This window comes from Drosophila subpulchrella, unplaced genomic scaffold (assembly GCF_014743375.2).
Source record: "Drosophila subpulchrella strain 33 F10 #4 breed RU33 unplaced genomic scaffold, RU_Dsub_v1.1 Primary Assembly Seq20, whole genome shotgun sequence".
In the NCBI taxonomy this organism is placed as follows: domain Eukaryota; kingdom Metazoa; phylum Arthropoda; class Insecta; order Diptera; family Drosophilidae; genus Drosophila; species Drosophila subpulchrella.
In genome coordinates this window covers 1,648,112-1,664,733 of record NW_023665530.1, presented here as the reverse complement: position 1 = coordinate 1,664,733, position 16,622 = coordinate 1,648,112, and the positions used below count along the sequence as shown (strand labels likewise).

Genomic DNA, 16,622 nt, shown 5'->3' with positions numbered 1-16,622 from the left:
CTTGGACTTTTAATGTTGTTTTGCATCTGTTGTGTCTGCTTGCTGTAGCCGCTCGCTTGTGTTTTCCGTTTGTTGCTGTTTCAGCTCGCTTACGTGGATGGTCCGCTCTTTCTTTGTGTTTATGTGTCGTATTTTGCAGATTACTGGTGACTTGATAAGGTCCGTCGTATCTTGGGGCCAATTTTGCTGCGAACCCCTCGGCCGCTTTTGATAAGTGGTGTTCCTTGGCCCACACGACGTCACCCACCTTTGGCGTCCATTGCCTCCTCCTTAGGTTATAATGCCTAGCCTGGTCCTAGGATGCTTTCTCCAGGTTCCGCCTTACAATCTCGAAGATTTCCCTGAGTTTGTTTGCATTCTCTTCCGGGGTCTCTGTCGGTCGTCCGGTCCCTACGGTTTCTCTGTCGTATAGGGCGCTTGGTAGTCTTGGTTCTCTGCCTTGGGTAATGAACGACGGTGTGTAACCTGTGGATTCTGAAACGCTCGTGTTTACTGCCAGCATGATTTCTGGCCATTTATCGTCCCAGTCTCTTTGGTTCTGCACTGCGAACTGCGCAATCATTGTTTTCACCGTCCTATTGGCTCTCTGAGTCGGGTTCTCCTGTGGGGTGTATGGAGCTGTGAACTGTTGCCTGGCTCCCATTTCGGCCAGGAAACTCTTGAAAGGTTTGCTGGTAAACTGGACTCCGTTGTCCGTTATGACTATTTTGGGGACCCCATACCTCGCGATTATGCGTTCTTTAAAAGCTTTCTTTAGGGACTCGGCCGTCGCACTTCGCAGCGGCACCAACTCAGTCCACTTGGAGAACCGGTCTATCAATACCAGCAGCATTTGGTTGCCGTGCTTTGAACGCGGCAGGGGTGCGACGAAGTCCGCACATACCGTAGCCCATGGTTCCTCTGGCACCTGCGTAAGCATTTTCCCAGCTATTTGCATCTGATTCGGCTTGAATCTCATGCATGTCTCGCATACTCGCACGTGGGCTCGGGCGTCTCTGTGCATTCCTGGCCAGTAGTACCGGGCTGCCAGACGTGCTATTGTCTTTCGGCTTCCTACATGGCCAGCCGCCGGTGAGTCGTGGATCTCCTTCAGCACCGTTTCCCGTAGAGCTTTCGGGACGCACATCTTCCATGTTGCAACATCTTCGCTGCCCGCTCTATGAGGTATATTCCTGTACAGGGTGCTACCCTCCATCACGTAGTCCGGATACTTTTGCGGCTGGGTCCTTATCTTTTCGCGCATTTCCAGAATCCAGCTGCATGCTGCAGAAGCTTCCGCCGCCGACGTCTCCTTGATCTCCATGTTACCTGCGCTGGCGATGCCGACTTGTTCTTAGAGAATTTGTTTTCCTGCGCGAACGCTTCCCGCTCCTTTTCGAGTTCTTCATACTCGTCTGCTAATATCATTAGCGTGTCCGGGTCCGACACTTTGTATGCCCTTAGGAAGATCCTTAGACTGGGGGTGCAGTTTTCCTTGATGATCCTTAGGGTCTCTATAGCGGAGTAATTAAGTGGCCTCACCATCGTCTGCATGTCGATCATGTAGTCTTTGAACGACTCGCTGAAGCCCTGCTTCCGTTGCCTGACCTGATCCGCCAGCCTGGTGAAGAAGTCTCTCGGTAGAAAGAATGTGTGGAAACTATCTATGAACTCCGCCCAGGTTTTCCATTGTTTGTTGTTGGCGATGAACCACTTCAAAGCCCTTCCCTTCAGCAATTCAGGCCTCGCTCGGGGAATCATGTCTAACTCCAAGCCGTATGTGTTGGCGGACCATTCCACCTGCTCCAGGAACTCGAACGGTTTTTCCGCCCCGTCGAACCTGAACGACCATTCGCGGACCTGTTTAGCGATCCTTGCATAGTCTGATTGATTGGGTCTCGAGATCAGCGCTGTTGTTTTCCTGTCTTGGCTTGATTCTCTCCTGTTTGCCTCCTTTTGTATGTTGTCAACGCTCAGGCTTGCCACTAAGTTGTCCCCTTCGGCGGTTGTTAACGTGATGCTGGGGCCGGCTTTGTCGTGGTATGTGGCTTCCAAATCGGCCCAGATGTCAACGAGTTGTGGGTCATTATCCGTTTCTGAGTAATACTCGGATAATGCTTTTCTCATGTCCTCTAATCTGCCGTCCAGGGTGACATTAAGCCTCTGTGCGACATTGGCGAAATCCTCCTTTTTAAGCCGGTAGATCCACTTCTTCCCCATTCTTTTTAAATTGCTTTCACTGCTGGGACAATCACGTTGGGCGCCAGATGTAACGAACTGACTTTTATGGTCTGCTCGCTACGAGATTCGTGCGGCTAGCTCAGTATATTGTGTGTTCGTCCCACCAAATTTATATTAACGTGACCGCCCAGTAGCTCAGTGAGAAAGCACAGAATTCACGGGTTCGTATTGGGTTTTATTGCGGGTATATTATTACAAGTGTCTTAGTCGCTTGGTTGGCCTTGACTCGTTGCTTGTGACCTTCGGTGCTTCCGACGGTCCTGATTGACTCGACGACCTCTCGCCTTGACGACTCGGTGCTCCAGTCCTGTAGCTCCCTGAAGATACTCGCAGCTCCCTGAAGATCCTCGCCGCTCCCTGAAAATCCTCGCAGCTCCCTGAAGACGCTCGCTCGCTGTTCACTTCTCACGCGTGACTTGGTGACTGCTGGTAACGACTCGGAATCGCGAGGGGTATCGGCCGTACGGGCTTAGGGAAGCGTCACCGTTCTCAGACTAGGGTGAACAGAAGCTGCGCTCTCCAGGATCGCTCCTTTCGACACACCGCCGCCTGTCCCTTGCTCTGTCCCGGATGGTCCCAATGGGGTTTCTGCTCAGCCCGCGCGGACAGTCAAGGCGGAACGCCAGGAAGATGCCTCGCGCCTTACTTCGCTTCCACGCCTAGTGTAAACGAACTTTCCACCCTAGCCTCACCCTTTGCTTTTTGTCCGGGACGTTTCCGTGTGGCTTTTGGTACTCGGGGTTCGGGCACGCCGCTCCGGGACCTCGCAAGTCGAATCCGTAGGGCTCTCCTGGATAATTCCACTCGAGACCGTACCGATCGACCGCTCTCCATTCTGGCTTGTTATACTCGTGGTTCGGGCACGCCGCTCCGGGACCTCGCAAGTCGAATCCGTAGGGCTCTCCTGGACAATTCCACTCGAGACCTTACCGATCGACCGCTCTCCCTTCTGGCTTGTTATACTCTTTCCAGGCGTAACGCCAGGACTTTGTGGACAGGGTTAATCGACCGCCTTGACCTAGCCGTGTGATGTCCTCTGGATCTCAGCTACCTGCGTCTCAATTCGGAGATTCCTGGTATCCCAATCCCGAACGTCTCGACGTAGCAATCTCGCTCCTTGTAGGCTCCCACGGCGCTGCTTCTCTGGCGACTCGACTTGCTGCTGCTCCTTGTAGATTATCTGGTTCTTTGATTGTTCACTTTGGTATCTGAGTGATCTTGACGGATTGACTCCTTGTGATCGACTGATCCAGCTGCCAGCGCTCTGCGGCCTTATATAGGGCCTCCGGGAACCGTTATTTCCCTTTTGCGCACGGCCCGCTGGATCTCTCCACTCTGGGTCCAAAGTCCGTGCCTCCTGGATGACCCACTTGTCGTTCCCGTACCGCTTCCAATCGATGCTCCGCCCACTGCTGCCATCCCGCTGATTCCCGTGATGCTTGTGGCACGCCTGTGTGCCGCTCCACCGCCGAGATGTGGCACTTCCTCTCCCGGTCCAAAGTTCACGGGAGAGTCCAAAGTCCGGTGGAGTCCCGTTACCCGCTTTTGCACACGGCACTCTTGCCTTGCCCGCGAAGTCTCCACTCTCTCTCGATCTCCATCCATGGTCTCCAAACTCTCTCGCTCTCCTTCATTGGTCTCCAAACTCTCTCGCTCTCCTTCGTTGGTCTCCAAACTCTCTCGCTCTCCTCGCCGCGCCGTTACTACGCGAATTCGCCGCGTATCTGGCAAGCGGCCGGCCATCTGCTGCTGTTTCTATTTGTGGGGAGTTATTCAACTCCTCACAATATATTCCTAGAATACATTGAAGATTTACAAATGAGTTTACAATTAATAAGAGTTGGAATATTTAATCCTAAAATACTACGCGAATTCGCCGCGTATCTGGCAAGCGGCCGGCCATCTGCTGCTGTTTCTATTTGTGGGGAGTTATTCAACTCCTCACAATATATTCCTAGAATACATTGAAGGTTTACAAATGAGTTTACAATTAACAAGAGTTGGAATACTTAATCCTAAAATACTAAAACATGAAGAGTTGGAGAACATAAACGAAGAAAAATTACTCTCAATCAAAACTTCAGCTTGGTTAAGCAGTCAAACTAAAGACACTTTTACTCTAGCCCATATACCCACTTCTTTTAAAGAAACACAAAAATATAGAATTATTAAATATCCAGATAATATGGGCCGACAAATTGATATAAATGATAATTATGAATATTTTGTAAATGACGAAAAGAAAGTATTTTACTTGGAAAATTCACCAAATTCATTAGCAAATATTTTAGACCAAAAATGTATGATCACTGATCAATGTATCTCTCAAATCCTTACTAATCAATTTGCGAAATGTCAACACACTTTTGTATCAGAAAATGAATCTTTAAAATATATTGAGCCTAACATCATTATTACTTATAATTTAAAAGAGACACAAATTAATCAAGATTGCGAAATGTTCAACAAAACAATTCAGGGTAACAATATAATACAATTTAGATATTAAAATTACAACATCAAAGAATATAAAAGAATATAAAACAAGGAAGAACGCTCTAGTCGAGTACCTCGACTATCAGATACCCGTTACTCAGCTAAGGGGACCAAAGGAGTATGGAGATATGCAAGCAGCAAAGCGAGATTGAAATGCGCCACCTACCGGCGGTAGACAGATTTTAAGCGTTATGGGCGTTAGAGTGGGCGTGGCAACAATTTTTTTGGATCAATCGAAAGGTATTGACGAGACCAATACATTTCAGCTAAAATTTTTAATCTAGCAATAAAATTGTGGGAGCCACAGGCTTGGGCGGTTGGTGGGCGTTAGAGTGGGCGTGGCATATTCGCATAACAAACTTTCGCTGCGTACAAGGCTACGGAATCTAAATTCCAATACTCTATCTTTGATAGTTTCCGAGATATCCGCGTTCATACTAACGATTTTTTGAAGTTTGTGGGCGGTTTGTGGGCGTTAAAGTGGGCGTGGAAAACGTTTTTTTGGGTCAATCGATAGGTATTGACGTGAGCAATACATTTCAGTTAAAATTTTTTCTCTAGCATCAAAACTGTAGGAGGCACAGTTTTGGGCGGTTTGTGGGCGTTAGAGTGGGCGTGGCACTCTACTGAAACAAACTTGCGCTGCGTAAGAAGCTAAGGAATCTGCACACCAAATCTCAATAGCCTAGCTCTCATAGTTTCCGAGATCTCAACGTTCATCCGGACAGACGGACAGACGGTCAGACGGACAGACGGACAGACGGACATGGCTAGATCGACTCTGCTAGTGATCCTGATCAAGAATATATACACTTTATGGGGTCGGAAACGCTTCCTTCTGCCTGTTACATACTTTCCGATGAATCTAGTATACCCTTTTACTCTACGAGTAACGGGTATAATTCAAATAAACAAACAATACCTTTACACCACTAAACCAAATTTAATTAACAACAAGAAAGGAAGTTAGCTTCAGCAAGCCGAAATTTGTATACCCTTGCAGTTATAATTATTAAATTTAAAAATACAATAAATGATATTCCTAATAGTATAAGATAACATGTCAAAAAACATCGAAGCTATAATTTGTTTCATATTATTTTTCCACCAATTTTCCGATAGTTCTTATGGCAGCTACATGATATAATCGTCCGATTTTGATAAATTTAAATTCGAAATTCAGAACTAATTAAAAAATGTAATTTCCAAGCGTAGGAGGTTATATGTTAAAAAACACCGACGCTATAATTTGTTTGCTATTGTTTTTCCACCAATATTCCGATCGTTCCTATGGCAGCTGTATGATATAGTCGTCCGATTTTGATAAAATAAAATTCGAAATTCAAAACGAATTAAATAATGTTATTTCCAAGCTTAGGAGGTTATATGTTAAAAAACACCAAGATATCATATTTAAAAATTGTTTTTTTCCGAATTTTCCTATGGGAGCTATAAGATCCGGCTGTTTCCGACTTTTATACCACCTGCAAAAGATATAAGACTTTTGGGAAAGTTTCAGCCCGATAGTTTGCGTAGAAACGGACGGACAGACGAACATGGCTAGATCGACTCGTCTAGTCATGCTGATCAAGAATATACATATATACTTTATGAGTCGGAAACGTCTCCATCACAGCGTTGCAAACTTCTAACTGAAATCAATATACCCTCTGCAAGGGTATAAAAATTCTAAAGAATAGTTGCAGAATGCAGCTCTGGACATCTAAGGACCAACCTTCTGGAGAGAAGCTGTAAGGGAGGGCCCTTGCTTTTTACATAATCTTCAAGAAAACAGCACCTGGTGGATGGGCAAATCGTGTCTTTAAGAAACAAAATCGTGAAATCATTACAAAACAAGAAAGAAAGTTAACTTCGGCAAGCCGAAGTTTGTATACCCTTGCAGCTATAATTAATAATTTGACAAGAAAGAACGCTATAGTCGAGTGCCTCGACTATCAGATACCCCTTACTCAGCTAAAGGGACCAAAGGGAAATGGAGATAAGCAAGCAGCAAACCAAGACTGAAATGCGCCACCTACCGGCGGTAGACAGATTTAAGCGTTATGAGCGTTAGGGTGGGCGTGGCAAATTTTTTTTTGGGTCAATCGATAGGTATTGACGAGACCAATACAGTTCAGTTAAAATTTTGTATCTAGCATGAAAATTGTGGGCGCCACAGGCTTGGGCGGTTTGTGGGCGTTAGAGTGGGAATCTAAATCTGAAATCCCGATTCTCTATCTTTGATAGTTTCCGAGATATCCACGTTCATATTTACGATTTTTTGAAGTTTGGGGGCGGTTTGTGGGCGATAAAGTAGGCGTGGCACTCTACTGAAACAAACTTGCGCTGCGTAAGAAGCTCAGGAATCTGCACGCTAAATCTCAATAGCCTAGCTCTCATAGTTTCCAAGATCTCAGCGTTCATCCGGACAGACGGACAGACGGACATGGCTAGATCGACTCGGCTAGTGTTCCTGATAAAGAATATATATTCTTTATGGGGTCGGAAACGCTTCCTTCTGCCTGTTACATACTTTCCGACGAATCTAGTATACCCTTTTACTCTACAAGTAACGGGTAAAATTATATTATCCAGCACTAATATTACTTTATATGAACCAATACGATTGTTAAAACTTAAAAACTCTATTACCTATCAACAAAAACAAGAATCAATTTATAAGTGGATTGTTTTTACAATATTAATAATTATACTTTTAAGCATTACTACTTACATCATATTTACCTATAGGCGCCTAGCCATAAAAAAAGAAATTTTGTTTAAATTCAACAAGGATGTTGAATCTTCTAAAGGAGGGGCGAGTGACGTATACGCAAATACCCTGGATACCAAACCCAACATACAACCTGTATATCCCGAGCTACCCATTATTCCAATTGTCAATAACATAAGTCCAGAGCCTACTATCGCAGTTATTCAAATCAATCCGACATAAAAATTTAACACCCAGACACAAATCTTTCCCACGCCTTCAATCGGCAGCACCAGAACTATAAACACTTCTCACGCCTTTATCGACGACGGTAGACTCCGCTGTATATTAAAATAAAAATCGCTTTTTTTTAATATATCCCGAAGCAAAAAACATAATTTAAATATAATTAAATTTCTGCACCATAAGTGTATTTAAAAAAAAAACTTTATTTCATTTAATTTACACTGGTTACAATATTTTGGAAGAACACCGACTTGCTGTTGACAAATCTCAAACTGAACTCATTCTCTAACTCCTACTTCATTTATGATCATACCTCGGTTTTAAGCTTTAGAGCTTTTTGTGAGTGGGACTTATTGCTATTGAGTGATTCTCTAAATTTGGACTTTGGACTCCAGACTTGGGTCCCGAAATCTGAGCATCCTGAATTGTGGGAACGGGCCGATAGTCTGAACAGCGGCTCGTTCTAATTGTTTAGTCTACAGACTGTGGTTTTTTGTTATATGGAAATTTCCTTTGTCTTATAGTTCGGAAATTTTCCATTGGCTTGTTGACAATTAAATTTGGGTTCTTATTTCTTAGAGGGTGTCTTGAGGGTGACTGCATAATGTGTGTGTGTATGTGTGGGTGTGTGGACATGTGCATGGGAGTATGTGGTGCTATGGATATGTCACTCCCCCATCCGTTGAATTTGGCCTGTCCTCAGGTCGATAATCTTGGGTATAACATTACATTTTCTTCTATGTTAATTTGATTGGGTAGATCGTTTACAATTTCTGTACTTTTTGGTGTTTCTTCCTTTGGTTTTATATATTTTACAATAAGTTTTCTTGGTATGTTCTTAAATTTATACCATAAATACAATAAAATGCTTATAATTATTATTACAAAGGTTGTTAAAGTAATTGTTTGAAATACATTATAATATTTTGTATGTGATTCTATTATTTCTTTTGTTTGAATATAAGACAATGGTTCTAATTTTGTTACATTATTATTTATGTAAACACTCTGTGTGTAATCTAACATTGAATTTGAAAGAGTGAATTCATCTAATTGTATCGAACAATTAAGGATTTTAATGAGGTTACTTCCGACTATAGAAATTTCTTTATTAATGCAATTTTGATTCAGCAATGTTTTAGGGATATTCCATGTCAATAAAATATTGGGTTCAACAAAATTAATTTGGAAATTTTTGTAAGTTTTCGTATATTTACATTCAGTGTTTTCCTGTCTAATTATTCCATTTATGCAATCATCGATTACAATTTTTCCTGTTTCTTTATTAAAAATTTTATCTTCATATATGAAATATTTATCAAGTATATTTTCTGTTAAAATATTGTTATTTTCGTCTGGATAAGGAATAATTTCATAAACGGGAGATTTCACTATCTCTGAAGGAATATGGGAAATAATTAAAATTTCATTTGTATCTGTTTTAAGCCAAGTTGATGTTTTAATTCTCAACAACTTCTCAGGGTTCATATTTTTTAAATGATCGTGTTTTAGTAATTTTGGATTAAATAATCCCAATCTTGTCATTTGCATTCCTAATTCGATATCTTCTACATATTCTGTAAAGTGTTTTAAGTTAAATATTAAAACGCTAACTTGCTGATCTCTTTCTCCTTTTTCCTTTAATTTGTTAATTATTTCGATTCCGTTATTTATGACATCGATAATCATGTTTAAATCTGTGTTTTGAACGCTGGTGTCTACCAAGTTGTTAATTTTCTGTTCCATCTCATCCTTATCATCTTGATGTAAAGTTCCGAATAAATATTTGTAAACTGTTCCTACAATATTAAATAGACCTCTCGTACTACGTTTTGCTATTGTAATTCCATTGATTTCTCTTTTAAGTTTTTCTACTAAATATCTGATTTGAATAACATCATTAAATTCATCGGCTTCTTTTAAAAGATCTTCAAATGTTTGTTCGGTTTTGTTATATTTACGCTTAAGTAATTGTATTCATAATTAGTTGGGATTTCGATTGATCCTGTTTTAAATACAAGATATCAATTTTGTGCCTTTATGGGGTTTATTTCAATACTTTGTCCAATTGTCAGTTGGATTACAGTTGCTAATATAATAGAGAAAATTATCGTTTTCACCGAGTTGTTCCTGAGTCCGTTCATTTCCTTCTGTTTGCCTGGAATTAACATATTTACTTTTATTAATTTTCTTCTTCTTTTTGAACTTTGATTTATAATGAACAATCTTTCTTCCTCTATTCGTTTCTTCAAAATGTTTTTCATCTACTTTCTTCAAGGTTCCTGTCTTTTTAAATGGATTTGTAGTCTTGGATTTCACTAGAGGGGCTTGTTTGTATTTTGGATCTATTTCGTAGTCCTGACGTTTCTCATTTAATTTTTCAATTCTATCCATTTTCCTTTCTTGTGTGTCATAATCATAGTTCCTGCATACATGAATATGTCAGCTGGTATTTGATTTGTAGCATTATGTTTTGTTTTGTGATTGTAAATATAAAGAATTAATTCGAACTTAGTATGTCTGTTTTCAATGTCTGATTCGCTTCCTATAATTCTTAGTTTTTCATTTACTGTTTTGTGAAATCTTTCTATGTCCAAAATACCGTTTTTGCTTGTTGTTACTAGAATTTGTACTCCTTCTGAATTTAACCAATTGTGTAAGGCTACACACATAAATGCTGAGTCTTTATCTGCCTTAATTTCTTGTGGTTTTCCCATTTCATTGAATACTTTCATGATAGCTCTTTTGGCTTCTAACCAATCTCTACCTGTGACTTCCACTAGGGTAGCAAATTTTGAATATACATCAATACATGATAAAAATTGTTGATTACCAACCATATAAAAATCCATGACAAATTTTTCTCTTATATTTCGAATTTCTGGGGTACGTTCAAATGTCAGTTTAGTATTTCTATGTTCTGTTTTAGCGATGTTACAAATTTCACATTCGTTTATTATGTTTTGAATTAACTTTTGATAACCAGGGAAATAATATTTTTCTCTGAACCATTTAATAGTTTTTTCGATTTCTGGGTGTAAAAGTTCTTTATGTCTTTTCAAAATTGTTTCTTTAAAGTCTGTATATGTCAATATGTCTTGAGTCTGGCTGTACATCTTACTAATTTTGTTAAATGGTTAGTACTTATAATTTCTACATAGGCTTTTTGGAATGTGAGGAAATCTGAGTCATTATGGAAATAAACTGCGCTCTTTTTAGTGCATAAATATTCTTTAATTATTTCTTTTGCTGAAGTTTCTGTCATTTCTTTATAAATAATTTTAATTTTTAATTTGTGAAAGTAGTGCGTTATTTCAGTTGTATCTTCATTTCCTTTAATTAGTTCGATTTGTCGGGAAAAGTAGTTAAATGGTCTCTCAGTTATGGAAATGTAGTTTTGGTTATCTTCTTGGGCACTGTGCACCGTTGCATCTGCGTTACTAGCAGTTTCTTCTGGTATGTTTTCTTCAGAATTTTCTGTATACATAGTTTCTTCTATTTTGGTACTAGATAATGCGTCGGCTACATAATTCTCTTTTCCTAGCAAATATTTAATTTGATAATCGTATTCGTTTAGTTTTATCTTCCATCTTTGCAATTTCATATTCGGTTCCTTAATATTGTTTAACCAAACTAAAGGTTTGTGATCGCTTAGTATTTCAAAAGGTCTGCCGAATAAATATGACCGGAAATATTTGGTGGCCCATACAATTGCTAAGAGTTCTTTTTCTATGGTGGAATAATTTATTTCGTGTTCATTAAGGGTTCTGCTGGCATAACAAATAGGTTTATGATTTTGAGATAGTACTGCTCCTATCGCCATGTTGCTTGCGTCTGTTGTCAAAGAGAATGACTTATAAAGTCGGGGTAAATTAAAATGGGGTCGGATGTAATCAAGATTTTCATTTTTTCGAATGCTTCTACGTACGGTTTGTCTTTAGTGTTAATTGTTGCGCCTTTCTTCAGTTTTATTGTCATTGGTTTTACAATATTTGCAAAGTTTGGTATGAATTTCCGATAAAATCCACATAATCCTAAAAATGATTTTATTTCTTTTGGGGTTTTCGGTATCGGGAAATTTATAATGGCACTTATTTTTTTTGGATTCGGTTTAATGCTTGTAGTTGTTACTATATGACCTAGGAACTCTGTTTCTTTTTTCATAAATTCGCATTTATCCAATTGTAATTTTAAATTCGCATCTCGTAGTTTTTGGAATACCTTCTTCAATGATAAAATGTGTTCCTCCAATGAAGTGAAGGAATTTGATGATCCATAAACTACCAAATTATTATTTACCTCCCTTGTCCGTCCTAATTTGGAATACTGTTCTTCCGTTTGGAGTCCTCAGTATCAAGTGCACATTGACCGTATAGAGTCAGTTCAGAAACAATTTCTTCTTTTTGCCTTACGTGGTTTGAACTGGGATCAAAACGTCAGGTTGCCTTCTTACTCGAGTAGATTGCTTTTAATTAATTTGCCTAGTCTAGTAAGCCGTAGAACTATGCTTGGTACTATTTTTATGAATAATCTTATCAGAGGCGATATTGATTCTGTAGATTTGGTAAGCCGCCTTACTTTCAATGTTCCTGTTAGACTAATGCGAAACTACTATCCTATAAACTTGCCACGATGTTCATCTAATTTTAGTCAGCATGAGCCTTTTCGCGTTCTTTGTAATAATTATAACAACCTATATCATTTAATTTGTTCCTCAACCTCTATCCCTGTATTAAAAACTAAAATCTTAGCTCATTTGCTTTAGTCTTGTTGATCTATGTTTTGTCCTGTCCTTGTTTGTTCTATGTACCTTCCTCGCGAACCGTATTTGCCCGAAATAAAAATGGGCCCGCGCGTAACAAGCACGTGCTTGGTGTCGTTTGGGCCACTTGTTTGTACTGCTCTTAGTGCATCATCTAGGTATACTAAACAATCTTTATAGATTAAATCCTCTAATAAATTGTTCATGCATCTTTGGAAGGTAGCGGGGGCGTTTTTAAGGCCAAATGGCATTCGAGTGTATTCGTAATGACCATGTTTTGTTGAGAATGCTGTTTTCGCTATTGATTCTGATCCCATTTGAATTTGATGGAAGCCTTTGGCTAAGTCAATAGTAGTGAAATACTGACATCTTCCTAATTTGTCCAATATCTCATCCATTCTGGGTATTGGGAATTTATCGTTGATAGTAATTTCATTTAGATTTCTGTAATCTACAACAAGTCTGAATTTCGGTTTTCCTGAGGCATCACTTTTCTTTGGAACTATCCAAATTGGTGAGCAATAGGGAGATTTTGATTTGCGAATTATTCCCTGTTCAATCATTTCATTTATTTGTTTGTTAACCTCCTCATCGAAAGTTTGAGGGTATTTGTATGGCTTTCTGTATACTGGGTCCTCGTGTTTTGTTTGTATCGAATGTCTGATAGTACTTGTAAAAGTCAAATTTTCACCTTCCTTGTACTGGATGTCATTATATTCGAATAAAACCCTTTTTCAATTTTCCTTCTCTTCCTCATTTAAATGTTCTAATCTGTATTCATTGCATTCTTTTAGCTCGTTATTGATAGCAAAATTAAATGATTGGTCCTTTGATAAGGGCGGATTAAGGCACTCTGATGCGGTCTTATCCTCTTCAATCATTTTTTCAACCGATGGTGGACTAAGGCATTTTACTGCGGTCTTGTCCTCTACTATATCGTTTTCGCCATACTTTATATAAAGTAGCGTGTCTCCTAACATCACTGTTTCTTCTTCGTAATTTATTTTTGCCTTGCTGTCTTTTAGATAATCTCTGCCTATTAAGATATCGTAATTGTTGGAAAATTTATGTAAATAAAATTTTTGTTTAGTCGGACAAATTTTGTATGGATTTAATGTTATGCTTTTCTTTAGTTCCATTGATCCGTTTATTGTAAATACTTTTAATTTTTCTTCTTGTTCTTTATCGTTTCCAAAATTTTCTGTCATTAAATTGATAGATGACCCGGTATCTATCATTGCTCTAAGGAGTTTTCCCTTGATTGCTACTCTGACATATGGGCAACATTTTCTATATCCGAGGCAGCTTGCTGAAAATTTACGTCCATTCTATTCTGTGTACTTTCGATTTCTCTCTGTCTTTTGACTGGTGCGTTTGGGGAATTACTTGATGTGGATGCCTGGAAATTTAGAGGGTTTTGTGCCCTGCCTTGGTCTAAGTTTCTCCTAAATTCTTGATAATTTCCCTGATTTCTAGGGGGAATTTGATTTCTGTTCGTTCAACCTTGGGGATTTGTTGAGTTGTTTAAATTGTTATTGTAATTATATCTTGGATAACTATGTGTCTGTGAATTATATTTTTGATAGTAATGATTTTGATGTGAAAGGTTACTTCCCGAATTCCTTCGGTTATCATGACGTTTGGGTTTGTAATTGTCAAAAGGGTCTGAATCCCAATGACCTAAAATCATTGCTGATTCTTTTAAGTTAGCAAGTGTTGAGATATCCCTTTTGGATAGAGAATTGTATAATCTGTCGGGAAGTTTTTTCTCAATACAATCTTTAATTGTTTTGTTTAAAAAGTTTGTATAAATTGATCTTTCCATTTGGTCCGATTCTAATTCTAACTTATTATTTACTTTTGAAGACCTAATTTGTAGTTCATTAACGAACTTACTTATGCTTCCTTGATATTGTGTGTCCCGAACATGTTGTATAATATCCTCGTAAGGTCTATGATCCTTGAAGGCCTTGATTAGAGCTGCTTTAGTTGTTATCCATGTATTAGATTTTTCCTCCTCGATGACCCTCTGGGCTGAGTCAACAATGGTCCTCTCTAGAGCTCCGTATATGATGTGAATTTGACGGACGTCTTGAGTGGGGTATAGTTGTAAAAGGTATTCCACTCTGGCTATATACCGGCTTAATTCCGATGGGTTTCCATCGAAATATGGCAATTCTTTAATTTGAACGATTAATTGATTCAGATGAATCTCGGACAGTTGTGGTAGATTTGGGGGATTTGCCATTTTTTTATTGTTCTTTCAATATATGCACTTTTAAATTTTTCTTTAGCGCGTATTGACCGATTTGGATTTTAGTTTAGTCTATTGGTTATTATACATAGACTTTTTGTTTCTCAATATTGGGCACTTTTGTTTTAGGTTTTTCAAGCGCACATTGACCGAATTGGATTTTATTATTATAAGTTCTTCATTCGATTTTTACACATAGATTCTTATGCGGATCTCGATTTTTGTCTTTTGTTTGTTCACGGATGTTTACGCTGATCAGGATAAACTAGTCGTTTAGTATTATCCTTCTAGTTGATCAGTACCGGTGACTTTTTTAAAAGGACTTTTGAGATCCTACCGACTGCGCCAATTAAATTTCTGCACCATAAGTGTATTTAAAAAAAAAACTTTATTTAATTTAATTTACACTGGTTACAATATTTTGGAAGAACACCGACTTGCTGTTGACAAATCTCAAACTGAACTCATTCTCTAACTCCTACTTCATTTATGATCATACCTCGGTTTTAAGCTTTAGAGCTTTTTGTGAGTGGGACTTATTGCTATTGAGTGATTCTCTAAATTTGGACTTTGGACTCCAGACTTGGGTCCCGAAATCTGAGCATCCTGAATTGTGGGAACGGGCCGATAGTCTGAACAGCGGCTCGTTCTAATTGTTTAGTCTACAGACTGTGGTTTTTTGTTACATGGAAATTTCCTTTGTCTTATAGTTCGGTAATTTTCCATTGGCTTGTTGACAATTAAATTTGGGTTCTTATTTCTTAGAGGGTGTCTTGAGGGTGACTGCATAATGTGTGTGTGTATGTGTGGGTGTGTGGACGTGTACATAGGAGTATGTGGTGCTATGGATATGTCACTATATATATCTGATCTTGGCCTATTTTTATTTTCATTCCAATTTTCGGCGAAGTCAGTCATTCTAAATTTTGTCATTAGGTATTGTTTAAAATTGGCTAATACTTTTATGTCTGAGGTTGCTATATCTAAGTCGTCCACATATAGTAATACATATATATTATTCTTGATATCGCCTCTGTCTTAAACATATAAACAACGATCGACAGGTGAATTCTAAAATCCACATTCCTTTAATGCCTGCTCAAATACTTCAAACCAGCATCTAGCTGCTTGTTTGAGCCCATGTTCAATTTACAGACATTTTCATAATTGCAAACAATTCCTTGAGGAACTTTTATATAAATTTATTCTTTCAGGGCCGAAGGACTTTAGCTTCCAGCGCCCCCTTCTTTATCAAATATTAATTTTAGTATTATATACTAGCTTTATTTTGTTAAATAAAATAATTTCTTCCTTCAACGTACCAGTAAGAAAAGCAGTTTTAACATCCATGTGATGTACTTTAAAATTGAATTGGTTAGCCATGGATAAAATAAAACGGAAACTGCAAGTTTTAGCAACAGGGGCGAACGTTGCATCGTAATCTTTTTGATATCTTTGTGTAAAACCGAGTGCAACTAAGCTTGCTATATATCTAACCGGATTTCCCATTTCATCATGTTTTAAAATAAAAACACATTTACAATCTACTATATTCTTGTTTTGTGAACTTTTAACAATAGTCCACGTCTTATATAATTCATGAGCAAAAAGTTCGACCTAAATTGCTTCTTCAGTAGTAGATTAATACGGGTGCTGGCTCACTAGGTAATAAATCATGTCAAAAAAGGAGGTGGGGGTGACCCTTATTAGTCACGCATGGTTGCACACAGGTGTTCTAATGACCTAATTAGCATAATTAAGTCAAAAAGGGGGGTGTTGCTGACCCTAGTTAGATGAGCATGGTTGCACACAGGTCCTTTAATGAGGTTAGAAAGTGGTGTGTAGGAGTGTGAGAGAGTGGTGTTTTGATGTGTCTTGTTTTGTCTTGTCTTTTTCTCACGCTAAAGGTGCGTGTGTGATAGGGGTGTTTT

The 16,622-nt window shown here is 38.9% G+C and overlaps 1 protein-coding gene across 1 annotated transcript in view; it reads left to right on the top strand.

Moving 5' to 3' along the window:
- LOC119559291 (pleckstrin homology domain-containing family H member 2-like) overlaps positions 1–16,622 on the top strand; it is a 339,250-nt gene that overhangs the window by 137,714 nt on the left and 184,914 nt on the right. The window lies entirely within an intron of this gene.